Here is a 13,925-nt window from a genome sequence, read left to right as displayed (position 1 = left end):
AGAAAAGAAGATGAAAAACAAAAAGACCAGAGAATACCTGATCAAGAAATGTCACCTAGAAACAGGGAAGATCAAGAAAGCACTAGAAATAATAAAGCATACAAAAAAAACAAAAAAAAAAAACAGCCATAGCCAAGAAGATCAGCAGATACGAAGCTTGAATTGCACACTACAGGCAGAATCTCCGGTTTCAGTTGAATCAGAAACATTTCTACCAATCCATCAACGGAGAGACTGCAATGAACCAGTCAACACCTGATAAAGAAGAAACAGTGAATTTTGGATGGAGCTGTGGGACAACCCAAAGACATACAACAAGAATGCAACTTGGATAAAGAAGGTAGATAAGAATAAAAAGAAAAGAAACTGAAATGAAAGAACTTGTAATAACAGCAGAAATGGTGGAGAAAAGGGCAAGGAAGATTAAGAATTGGTCAGCACCAGGTGAAGATAAACTACATGGTTTTTAGTTGAAACATCTGACTGCTCTGCGCCCACTCATAGCCAAGCAGTTTAACAATGTACTGCAAGGAGGTGGAATTGAAATTGGTTAACATCTGGCAAAACTTACCTGATAATGAAAGATCCAGCAAAAAGGGCAGCACCAAGCAACTACAGGCTAATTACCTGCTTGCCAACAACTTTCAAATTGCTAACTGGTATGGTAGTCGATGCAGTTCCAACAGCATCTAGTTGAAAACAAGCTCTTTCCATCTGAGCAGAAAGGAAAACACCCAAACAGCAGAAGGGATCAGCTCCTAATTGACAAGATGATTTTGGAAAACTATAAAAGAAGGAAGACCAACTTGAATGTAGCTTGGATTGATTACAAGAAGGCATTTGACTCCCTGCCACATGACTGGATAATCAAGTGCCTAGAAATAACAGGAGTCAGTAGAAACATCAGAAGCTTTGTGCAAAGATCAATGGCACAATGGAAGGTTCAACTGCTGATCAATGGTGATAGACTGGGAGAAGTTAATATCAAAAGAGGAACCTTTCAAGGAGATTCACTACACCACTACTGTTTGTCATTGCATTGATTCCTCTGTCAACAATACTGAACAAGTCAGGCCATGTGTAATTCTGGCTGCACAAGACCAAGCTTTAAGAAGAAATGCATATAAAGCCAGAATTGAGAAGACAGCAACAGACAGCAAAAACCTCCTCTGCAAAGAAGTTGAAGAAACGGTGGGCCACCTAGTTAGCTGCTGCAAAAAGATCGCACAGGTTGACTACAAACAATGGCATGACAATGTAGCAACAATGGTGCATTGGAATATCTGCAAGAAATACCATTTGCCTGCAAGCAAGAATTGATGGGACCACAAACAAACAAACAAACAAAAAACAAAGTAATAGAAAATGAAGACGGTAAAGAGCTCTGGGATTTTAGAATTCAAACAGACAAGCACCTGCCACACAACACCCCAGACGTAACAATTGTTGATAAGAAAGAAAAAAAGGTCTGGATAGTGAGCATTGCAATACCTGGAGACAACAGAACAGAAGAGAAAGAAAATCACAATATATAAAGACCTGCAAATAGAAGTAAAATGACTATGGCAAAAGAAAGCAAAGATAGTACCTTAGGCGCAATCCCAAAACATCTGGAGCACCACTTGAAGATCATCGGCATTGACAAAGTTACCATCAGTCAATTCCAAAAGGCAGCTTTACTTGGAACAGCTTATAGCATGTGGCGATACCTTTAACACCATCAAATAACACCATCTGCCTATCCCAGGTCCTTGGGAAGGACTTGCTAGGTGGATAAAAATGCCAAATCCAGTCTAAACAACTGGCTGACTGTGCGACTAACCCTAATAATAATAATAGCAGCTACAATTTTAGAAATATTAATGGCTATGTGCCACTAAAGGGCTGAAGATTTTTTTTCCTCACCATGATCAGACAGAAAAAAATATTTTGAAGAGTATTGACAATTTGGAGTCAACTGCTAGGATTGGTTAGTTGTTGGGACCCATTGATGGGATGAAGGAAAAAGAGGAGTCTGGTTCAGTGAAAAAGGGTTGTATCAGGGTTTCCAGCAAGGGGGAAAAGTCTAAGATTCACTATAGAGAACAGGGGCATTTGCTGCATGGCGGGAGGGGCAGGGGAGGGATCAAAAAATCAATGTGGCATATATATACATAAAAGGAGCAGGGTTTCAATTATGCTGTTATGCCTGCCATCTTGCTTTTTTTACTCCCCATCCCCCACCCCCAAGGACCCTGAGAGAGATTACGCAGTCACATTTCTGGGGTTAGCGGGTTTGCCTTTGTTCTAGTAAAGTCACATTTTTTCATACTTCACTGCATGGCCAATTTAGAGTTAGTTCCAGGGCGCTACTCACCAGCAAACCTGGCCATCAAGTTTGCCTGCATAAATTACAAACCGGACAGAAAACAGGAAAAAGTAAAAAGAATATTAGCGGGTTTAAAATAGGTTATGGCAGCCTTTCCATGAAGGCTGGAAGTGCTTCACCAGGAAGATATTTCCTTCAGTGTTTGGCATCTGAATTGGAAATCATGAGAAGTTCCAGGTAACTAAGAGAAAGGATAAGGTGTAAGCTGGAGAAGGAAGGTGCCCACCCACTACAGGAACTAATTAAAATCCCCAGTTACTTTTTTGATCCTATACCTGGAAAACATGGCTCCACAATTTGGATTAGTGGTACAGTAACCTGCTCAATGCTAGTTTTGTCATTTTGCTGGTTTATTTCAACAAAGTTGGAAAAAAAGGAAAACAAGGAAATTAATCTTGGGCAGGGAGAGCTCAGTCTGACATCCTCATTAAATGGAAGTTGAACAGGCTGAGATGGAAACTATAAGATGCAGGAATAGTACATTTTTATCACTTGGCTAGTAGCACATTGGGAACCTCTTGGCAGCTGGGCATGGGAAGAACTTTAGCTTTAAGTCTGTATGTGGAATAATAGGGACAAATCTTTTTATTTAAAGTGTTAGCTTGGGGCTTCAGGTTCCTCTTGTGAAAAATCGTATATAATCTTTTGAGTTTGTTCATGGTAGTTCTCCAACAGCTATGATACTGTACAGTTAGTGTGCTGCTGATATCAGTCCACTGTGATTTCAGAACAGATGGCTGGTGGGCCCACACAAATGCTATCACTCAGATTTTCATTGATTAACAAAAACAATCTTTTATAGTCCCAATGACTCACATATGTTTTGCAGATGACTAATAGTAACATCTCTACTCCCAAATGGTTAATTGCACTGCTCAGCCCACAGACAAGAAGTCCTCTCTAGCTACTCACTTAGCAGAATGTGGTTCAAAGGCCCAATAACACTATCAGGCTGCCTGAGAGGGCAACAGAATATTAGATGAAAAACCAAACTGCTTTTGGTCATTTCCCTCCACTGAAAACATGGAAGTAGAACCATGTCCCTGATCACCATCGACTACCATCAGGGTCTCTGTTGTTTCTTGGTCACATGGAATCATCCTATGCACAGATGTCCAATTTTCCCACACCAATTGAATACAGAAACTTGGAAACATGACCAGCTGCCGCTCTGACATTTGGGACATGATCTATAGATCAGCGTTTCTCAACCTTGGCAATTTTAAGATGTGTGGACTTCAACTCCCATGCTGGCTGGGGAATTCTGGGAGTTGAAGTCCACACATCTTAAAGTTGCCAAGGTTGAGAAGCACTAATCTATAGATTTAGTTTGCCTTCTCTTCCTGTATGGAGGAAACAAGTATTCCCCTATAGAAAGTGAAGACCAAGCTACTGTAAGTATGGCAAAGAAAAAGAGCCACCAAGGAATTAATTTCCTTTTTCTTGGCAGAAAGAAAATTTGTATAGGTATGTCTTGGGGGAAGGGGGATTCTGAGTGAAAAGTAGTTAACTGTTGTTTTTGTTGTTATTACCCTTATTTCTATACTGTTCTTTTCTGAATTACCCAGAGTGATTTATAAAAACCATAGAATCATAGAAGGAACCTTGGAGATCTTCTAGTCAAAAGTCCATGCTGTGCAAGAATCCACCGCTACAGCTTAAGTTTTAAATAAACCACCACAATAAAATCAGCTGTAGCTAAAACAAACAAACAGACAAAAACTGTTAAAATATTAAAACAAAAGGAAGGAAGAAAGGAAATCTAAAAGGCAGTCTACTTTTGGAGTATTTATTATCCCACAAATGCCTGGGTGAATGGCCATGTCTTCAAATACAGTACATTCTGAAAGAAATCACTATGGGGGCCTGAGGAGAGATTTTCCTGAAGCCATTGAAAAAGCTGTTATAACAACTGGTAGTTTTTAATGTGCCACTGGTTATGATTTATCCACATGGACTGACCCGTTCACTAAGGGCTACTTCTTTATGTACCATGTCATCTGCAGGTGATTTATGAACATTTATATAATATCATTATACTAGCAAATAAGGAGGGAAGAGAGCTTTCTCTTTTCTCTGAACCCAAGGATCAGAGAGAAGGATAATCCAAAAATAAAATAGATCACAGCACCATATCAATGAACAGCAAGGTGTTAGATCAGAAGGAAACTCCTTGGAGCAATGGGATGGTACCCAACCCATAAAAAGGGATGTTCTGGGAAGTCCAGAGGATAGACTGTGCAATATCCAGAAATAATAGGCTTTATTTGCTACAATGTGAAAAAGGCCAGGAGCAGAGAGATGATAGCTGTTGAGGTGCTGTCCTTGTGCTTGGAAGAGTCTGGGTGGAGAGGAAGAGGCTCAGGCTTAACCCCAGCAAGGCTGAGTGGTTTTGGATTCAAGGATTGTCCATGTCCATGGATTTTCCATCTATGTGTGATACATCCACTTTACAAGCTTTGCTGTTTACCAGTTGGTTTCCAGGTGCAAATCTTTCTTTAAGACCTGGGTGGGTGGGCATGATCTGGATCCCATCAATGAAACAATGCCATCTGGTGGGTTCTCAGAGGCATGACTTTTCTGTTGCCCTTCCTGCCCTCTGAAATGACATTCCCCCATTTGACTTCTTGTTGACATCTTGTTGACATCTTGTTGATGACATCTTGTTGACTTTCAGGAAAGTAATAAAACCTTGACTTTTCTAGCAGGCCCTGGGCCAGTACAACTGGTGAATCTGAATGGTTGCTTGTTTATTTTTTTGTGTATACCCCAATATGCTGATTTTACTGTATTTATTGTATTTGTTCTTGTTTTTTTTACAAAGTTTTTAACCTATTGCCCCTATAAATCATCATCATGATCAACAACAACAGCAACAGCAACACTCCAAATTGCTGTTCCAATGACTTTAGCTTCCATAGGAGTTTAATAGTGGTATGTAGGGGGAAAAAAATCCCCTGATTGCAGAACTGTCTTTGCATTTCACTGACATTGAATATATTTAAATTCATAGATTTAATACTAGCCATCTTTCCACTAGGTATTCTGCTTAAAATGAATGTATGTAATTGTTTCACATTCCTATAAGAAATGTCAGCAACTAGAAGAATAGTGCCATATTACTATTGTCACTAATTTTAATTACTGCAGGTAGAAGCAAGAACAGAATTACTTGTAAATGTTGTAATGAAATGATTTATTTCAGATTTCCCTGATTAAGGAGGTGATTTTGGATTTGAGGATTCTTGACATTCTCTTTCCTAGAAGTCATGCAATGGTCAAAGGGAGACTGCGCCATTTTGTTCTTGCTGTCATTTGAGGGCCAAATATATAAGAGAATAATGCCAAGACTGCTTGGAAAGAGACAAGATGATGCAGCAATTAGTTAAGCAGCTTTAATAGGAGAGGTAGCATTATATAGAAACATTACTTTCATTAGTAATTTCATCCCAGTTCTGGGCTCAATGTGCATTGCCAGTTTCTGTACCAAAAGGGCCTTAGAGGCATCATTTCACCATCCAGGGTTTAATCTCTCTCTCTCCTACTATTCGTGTTGTTATTCTATCTCCAGAGTCAGTTCTTTAATCCAGCATGTTTTGTATGTGAGTTTTGTCTTAAAAAAAAAAAATTGATGAATTTAAATGTACTATACATAAGTACATTGAGAAACGATACTTTATTTTTGTTTCAAAACCTATAAACTCAAATGGAAAAGGATCCAAATAAACAGTTTCATCATGGGCATCCTGCAGTAGAATTGCCCCCACTCATTCTTGTTTGAAAAAGACCAATGGTAATGGAAGAAGTATCTTTATTCAGTCTTCATTTCTTTGCAGCCTTTTGAGACTTCTTTTATGAAGGGGTGGGAGAGAAGGAACAATAAAAAGAAAGTTAAAAGCAGACTTTCAAAGGAGTGTTTCACTTTTTCAGAGATCCAAGCAAAGTGTCCCTTTGAAGTATCTCCAAGAACCAAAGAGTCACCCTGCCTCTGATTAATGGAACAGTACTGCTGCTTTGCTTTGTTCCATTAGAAGGGCTTCTACACAAGCCTAGTAAATGCACAGAAGTGTCTGTCAATAATGGAGATTAGGTCAGCCTTGACTTTTTATCAAGGTGGAATGATCTACCTTTGTGAGATGCTCTACTAAATCACACTGAGGCAGATTGCCCGCAGTCTGTACATTCCTAAAGAATAAGTCCATGGTACACATGGGCCTTGATTCTTTAAAGATGCAGTTTACAAGGAATGTGGCATCTATATGACTTACTTTACCACCTACGAAGCTCCCTTATATTTGAGTCCGATCATTATCATATTCCAGCCTAGTGTTATTTACTGTGATTAGTAATAGTTCCTATGGTCTCATGTAGAATAACTACCCTAAAATGAAATGTACAAAAAGGGTGCAAATCTGTACTGTACATATACTGCAAATTTGTATATACTGTACATATATAACATATACCTGTAGCTGCATAGTTAGAAGCAATTCTTATAACACAAGTGGAAGCAATAGATCCTACTAAGGCTTATACCTCCTTTGTTTGCTATCCAGATACTGTTGATAGGAAACTTCAGAGACACTTCATATACTTTTTTATTTTAAAATTAGATTTGGACAGAGCACCTTTTCAGTGGACTGGGATCTGGTAGCCTCTGTAATGCAAGACATACATGCATCCAGATTCAGGACTATGAAAGACCTTTAATGGGAATTAAAAATCAAATTGCCTTTGATGTGAGCTCAACTCCTAGTGACTTACATGGATATATCAGTGCAGTTTTCCTGAAATGGTGCATAAGTGGTTTGCCATTTTTTCCCCTTGTCATTAAGGGCAACCAAACATTAAATCTAAAACCTGTGCTCCAACATCACTATCACATGCAAGTGTCTGGTAGCAATTCAATGTTGATCAGATCCTATGGTCATGAATCCAACCCATAAAAAAGTAGATGTTTTCCGTCCTCTAATTTGATAACAGCTTCCAAATTTTGATCTGCCTTTAGAACTGTCCCTGGATGTATAATGTTTAATATTTTAATATCATCAAGAACAACATTCCTTATAGACAAAGATAAGCTTGATTACAGATCAACAGAACACCAGCTTTAATAGGATTTAATGTCAGAATGTCCCAGAAACTTGCTGTTCAAATAAAATAGTTATATAGAGGGCAAATAAAGTATGCATCATTTGTGGCATCTGTTTATAGGTGTCCATTGGCCTATAGAAATGTATACATAATATGTCACCCATGGCTCAGATCTTTCTGTGAAATTGCAACTATGTGAGTGGAATCAACAATCATAATCTTTGGTGTTTAAATGTGACATTTATTCCAAGTATTCATCAGGCTGTGGATGCAAGCATCTGTACTACTTTGTTTCTAATGCATTTTGTATCTGAATGTGTTTCTGAAAGTGTATCTCCATTAACAGTCTTGAGTCTTAGCCAAGCCAAAAGTACAGATGGATCAAGGCAATTACTCTCTAACGTTTCTTGCCATTAAAATAATCTTTAAAATTATAAATGTATGATAAGTTAATGATGCAAGCCAACCTCCAGTATTAATAATTGAAACTAATAATTTAGAGCATATATCAAAGGAGATGCTATATAATCACAAATATGTATTGCCAAGATAGGGATATCAAATGCAATTTGCAATATGATTATGAACTGTCTGTACAACATTATTTAGCGATACCATTGCCTTTCACGTTTCCTGGCTCAGAAATATCCATTTCAGTGGCTCATATTGTTTGTAATGCTGGATGAACTGTTTCTCAGTGGCTTTAGGGCTTGAGTCAAAACCTGGAACAGCAGACCATGGCCAGACCAGGATAAGAGTACAGTAGGAGGGAGGGGATTGGTTTTGTCAGCCCTTCAAGGTAGATCAGAGTAGGAAACTAATACCATGTATGTCAGAACATCTTTTATTGTAAAGCTATAATAACAGAATCTTGGAAGCCTAAATGTGCTTTCCCCCTCCCTCCCTTTATCTTTGTGTGAACTAGCGAGGGCCTTGTCCAAGATGTTTACTCATGTTACATTCTTGCCTGAGACTCAGGCCCCTTTTATCTGACCATTACCTTGGTAGTAGCTCTTCCTCCTGTCCCTCAAGGTCATTCCCTCTGCCTTCTACAGGTTTGGATAGTTGGGTTCCTTACAGGTGGCTTTCATGATTACCTGCACTTCAAATGTCATGATATTTCTCACTTTGCTTTCAGTTGATTCAGAGCAACCAAGTTATGTTCCAAGTTTTGTAGAAAATGATTTGATATCTGGAATCCAATTTTAAGCTGGAACTGGTGAATTCACCCCATTATTAGCATTGTCATGATACTCATAGTAGAGTTAGGTAAGTGAGCAATTGGAAGTGAACAGTTTTTCTCTGGCTCAGCTGAACTTAAAAGATGATAAAAATATTACTCACTGAAATTATATCACATGAAGTGGCATCTCATAACTTCTCAGAAGTATTCCTTAGTGAGTTCAGGGAGACTTTCTCTCGGATGTGGGAGAATAGTATTGCATTCCATTTTATCACATTTGGAAGAGAAGCTTTCCATGATCAAATGCCCAATAGATATTTTGGAGCTATAAAACATGATGAATATTCCTCAAATATGAATGTTTCTATAGTCTCCATTATTCCCCTCATTAAAAAAATGTGTTTGTCCCTCTGTGATCTTAAACAGAAGATTGTAATTCTGATGGTGATGCCAATGTGAGCTATAAATGTTAACTCAGACCCAAACATCATCCAGGAGAGGGAAAATAATTGTTTGAAACTGTAGTTCATGACTTTATCACGCTTTTCATTTTTGTAGACAGTTAGAGGTCAATGTATCATCTTAGTAATACTGAAAAAGTAGAATTGCTCAAAGATGCTCATAAAATTGAGTCCTGCAAGGAGCAGAATTGCCCTACTTTGTGATATAAGGAGCCTCTGTAAAGAGTTCTTTAGCTAATATATTACCAGGTTTCGTAGGTGCACAATTGTTCCCCAAATATATAATTTTAAATTGTTTGCAAGACATATAGTTTATGTATATAGGAAAGAGAGAGAAATTTGGTTTACCTGCATGAATTCAGTTGGAACTGGAGGATATTTCCAAGATTGGAGTAATAAAATTTCATATATTCATGTTAAATGCATTTTTTTACTTTGGATATTTTTCTTTTTTAGAATCTAAAGCATTTGGTCCATAATACGTTTTGCTATGTCCCAGCTAGGAATGTAAAAGAAATCTGCTATAAATTCTCTGGGAGGGGTTTGATAGATACCAAGACAAAGCCTGCTGCAGCACAGAAGGTGGCACTGACTGAAGTCTGCAAGTCTGCATCTTTCTCTAGTTAAAAATTGGTGGTGAAAACATTTGTTTATGCAAGGTATGTTTCAAAAGGAAGTATACCTCTTAATTGTATATATTGATTGACTGATTTATTAGGTACCAACAAGTCATTTTCAACTCCTAGCAACCACATAAGTAGATTTTCTCCATAACATTCTCTCCCTAACCCAGTCCTTCAGGTCTTTCAATGGTATATCCATCACCACTGTAACTGAGTCCATCCACCTTGCTGCTGGTTGTCCTCTTCTATTTCTTTCTACCTTTCCCAGCATTAGAGTCTTCTCTAGAGAGCTAGGTCTTCACATAATGTGTCCAAAGTATGATAATTTGAGCCTGATCATTGTCCCTCGAGAGAGAACTCCAAATTACATATATCTATTGTAGTAGCTGAATGTTTAAAGATCATGTATCAGGGAAATTTATACTACTGTAAATGCCTACATATGGAACATTTACATGAAAAGGACATTGAAATAATTTTCATTAAAACTGTCTACTAAGGGCATATTCACACTGTACCCTTGACCTGCTCATGTCCTGGGCTGTTGCCAGTTGGACTTTAAGCCAGTTAAAGAAAATTCTTTCTGGATTCAAACTTGCCAAGTGTACAGTCCAAATTGCTGGCTACAGTACTGGACAATTCCCCTGCTGCTTTGCCCTCTGAACTCTCTGTAGCAAAAAAAGCAATTGCCAATATATGTAATGTTATCTAACTGGTAATGAAACGTCTGCATGAAGAGGCAAGTTCAGAGAACCCAGAACACAACAACAACACACATGCACACTTCTACACACAAGCAACATACATGTGTGAAATATATGAATATGAGGTTAAAATAATAAATACAGCTAAAGCATTAAAACAGCCTGCATATCTCAATGATCAAAAAAAGTGGACTCTTGATGAAAATAAGTAGAAAACTGGGGAGAGAGGAAATACAATAGAGAGCCTGAAATCCTTAGCAAAGAGGACTCAACTGGGTCAAAAATTGTTGCCATTGGAACATGGTTCCACTTGTACCTGTGGAGCAGTCCTTTTCCTTTCCCTCGCTGTGTGAAAACCCAATTATTTTCACAGATCTACAAAATGGTTGAAAATGGAACCAAGTAATTGCTGTGGCTATTTAAGGCAAAGACTGTGTATTAAATGCTGTGCCGATGCCTTCATGCATGACTTCCTGAGAAAACTAGACGTCTCTGCACACGAACTTATTCCTTGCTGAGGAAAACTGGCCTTATGCCTCGACTGAGCAACAACGTTCCTGTACAGATGCTTGGCTTGATTTTCTAAATACTTTTAGTTCTGAAAATACAACAAAGAAAGGGTTCTATTTCCTCTTTTGAATTTCTCTAAAATAGAAGTGGAAGCCTACAGCCCTTAGTGATCCTGAAAGCTCTTTCTGACTGGGATTGCAATGGGAAAAAAAAAACAGCGAGAAGGTCTGGTGAGGTGTACCACTTTTCTTCTCGGTGTGTGTGGAATTTGGTTCTATATTAAACTTTCGTTCTGTGTTTCCTTTCTTAAATTTTGGGGAATGATGTTCTTTAACAAACCTTAAAACTAATGTGTTTCTGGCTTAAAATGTCCTTGGCTATCTGACCACCTGCTGAATGGAAATTAGGATGGTACTACCCTGGAACGCAACCTTATTGCTAGAGACTGGTAGCTGAGTGACCTTGGTCAGTATATCTAGGTAATTAATAAGTATGAAACCCACAAGCATGATTAGGGTTCAATGTGTTCTGCATCCCAGCTTAGAAAATAGGTTAACTCTATCAGCTGCTTAAGCCAGTAATCAGAACGCGTCCCTTTGTGCATCCCCTAGCCATCAAAATGCTTCCTACCCTCCATTAAAAACCAATTATGGAGCATTTTTGGCTAGATCAGTTCCATATAATACAGCTGCCTCAGCTGGCAAATGTTCTTCCAGGTGCCATCTTGGATTTGTGCAGCATCTACCTTAATCTCATTTAAACAGAACTTAAAAACCTGGCTTTTCCCCAGTCCATGGGCTACAGTGTGTGTGATGGATCTCTTGTGTGAATGTTTTATGTCCGGGCTGTGTGTTTTATTGCTTTCTGTAGATTCTTATAGTTATTTTCTATTTGTTATATCATTCTGAACTATTTTTAATATTGTACGCCATCCAGAGTCATTATGGAATTGGGCAGCCTTGTAAATTGGATTAAATAAGTAAATATGCCAGGAAATGGGCAGCAGTGAAAAGTCAGTCAACAGTAGAATTTGTTGGCTCTTCCTAAGCTTATCTGCTGTCTTCAGATGCAGTAGAAGTAGAGGACATGGTCCTGTGACAAGTATTAAAGAAAAATAAAATGACCAGTATATTTTGCTTACATGGATGAAGGTATTTTGCATTTTAAGCAGATCCTGCTAGTTTATTTATTTTATTTATTTTTTAATTAAATTTATATGCCACCTATCTCCCCCAGATGGTGACTCTGGGTGGCTTACAATGAAAAACCAAGACAATAAAAACAATAAAAATATAAATACCCCCCCGATTAAATCACAAATAGCAAATCTATAAAAGCAATATACAAATCAAGAAGATGGGAGAAGCAGTATCAATCATCCATGTGCCAGTTCCAGCAATGTAAGCCCCCATCGGGCCCCCAGGCCATCCAGCATAGCCATGTTTTTATGTCTTTTCAGAAGGCCAGGAGAGTGGGGGCAACTCACACCTCAGCTGGCATGCTGTTTCACAGGGCGGGGGCCACAGCAGAAAAGGCCCTCTTCCTAAACCCCACCAGCTGAAACTCCTTGACTGGCAGGGTCCACAACATGCCTCTTCTGCTGGACCAAGTGGGGCAGGCAGATATAGCAGGGGCAAGATGGCTCCTCAGATAACCTGGTCCTGTGCCATGAAGGGCTTGAAAGGTGATAACCAACACCTTGAACTGGACCCGGAAACAAACCAGCAACCAATGCAGCTTGCATAACAGAGGTGTTATATGTACTGCCCTAGGGGCATTCACGACTGACCACGCTGCTGCATTTTGTGCCAGCTGTAGCTTCCAAATACTCTTCAAGGGTAGCCCCATGTAGAGTGCTTTGCAGTAATCCAAACAGGAGGTAACCAGGGCATGAGTGACTGTGCAAAGGGCCTCCTAAACCAGGAAGGGGTGTAAGTGATGCACAACACGAAGTCTTGCAAAGGCTCTCCTAGCCACGACTGCCACCTGCTCTTCGAACAGGAGTCATGAGTCTAGGAGGACCCCCAGATTATGCACCAGGTCTGTCTGGGGTAGTGCAACCCCAACTAGAACCAGAGATGATAAGCTCCTAGATCTTGAGGCTCCCTGTATCCATAGCCACTCTGTTTTACCATGGTTCAGTTGAAGCCTGTTGGACCCCATCCAGGCCCCTACAGCCTCCAGGCATCACAAAGGGTAGCCACAGCATCACTTAAGTCACCTGGGATGGAGATATATAGTTGAGTATCATCAGCGTACTGATGATACCTCATCCTATGGTGCTGGATGATCTCCCAGCGGTTTCATGTAATTGTTGAATAGGAAAGGCAAGAGCACCGAACCCTGAGGCACCCCAAAAAGTAGGGGCTGTGGGCTGGATCTCTCACTCCCTATCAACACTGATTGGTGTCGGCTTTTGAGGAAAGAAATGAACCAGCACAAAACTGTGCTGCCCAGCCCCAACCTCTGCAGCCGACCCAAAAAGATACCATGGTTGATGGCATTGAAAGCCACCAAGAGGTCAAGAAGAGTGAGGATGGATGCGCTACACTCATCCTGCTCTTGCCAGAGATCATCTAAAAGTGCGACCAATGCCGTTTCTGTCCTGTAACTGGGCCTGTGTCAGGCTCAGCCCAAGAACAACAATGAGACAGTCCAGTGTAGTACAGTTCCTTTATTTGCTTACACCCTACAGACAGAATCTTGCCAAACTAAATCTATACTACGGCAACTAGTGGATATACCCTGTGAGATTCTAGGGAGTGGCTATCCTAAATCTCTTAGTCTTCTCATGCTCCCCCTGAAGACTGTGCTGCGTCTTGTCTCCTTTTCCCTCTTGAAATGCACCCCCTCCTTACTGATAGCCTTGATCTCCCACCTCACTCTCCTCGTAGATACATTCCATCACGGGGAAAATTGTCCAGAAGGGTGGGATCCAGTGATGGTTTATTGAGGAGGGGGCAGACCACAGCCTCTTTAAAA

This window comes from Python bivittatus, unplaced genomic scaffold, assembly GCF_059951505.1.
Source record: "Python bivittatus isolate LINGU-HERP-01145 unplaced genomic scaffold, Pbiv_v1 ctg000700_np1212, whole genome shotgun sequence".
Classification (NCBI taxonomy): Eukaryota; Metazoa; Chordata; class Lepidosauria; order Squamata; family Pythonidae; genus Python; species Python bivittatus.
Note: the sequence above shows the minus strand (reverse complement) of the source record.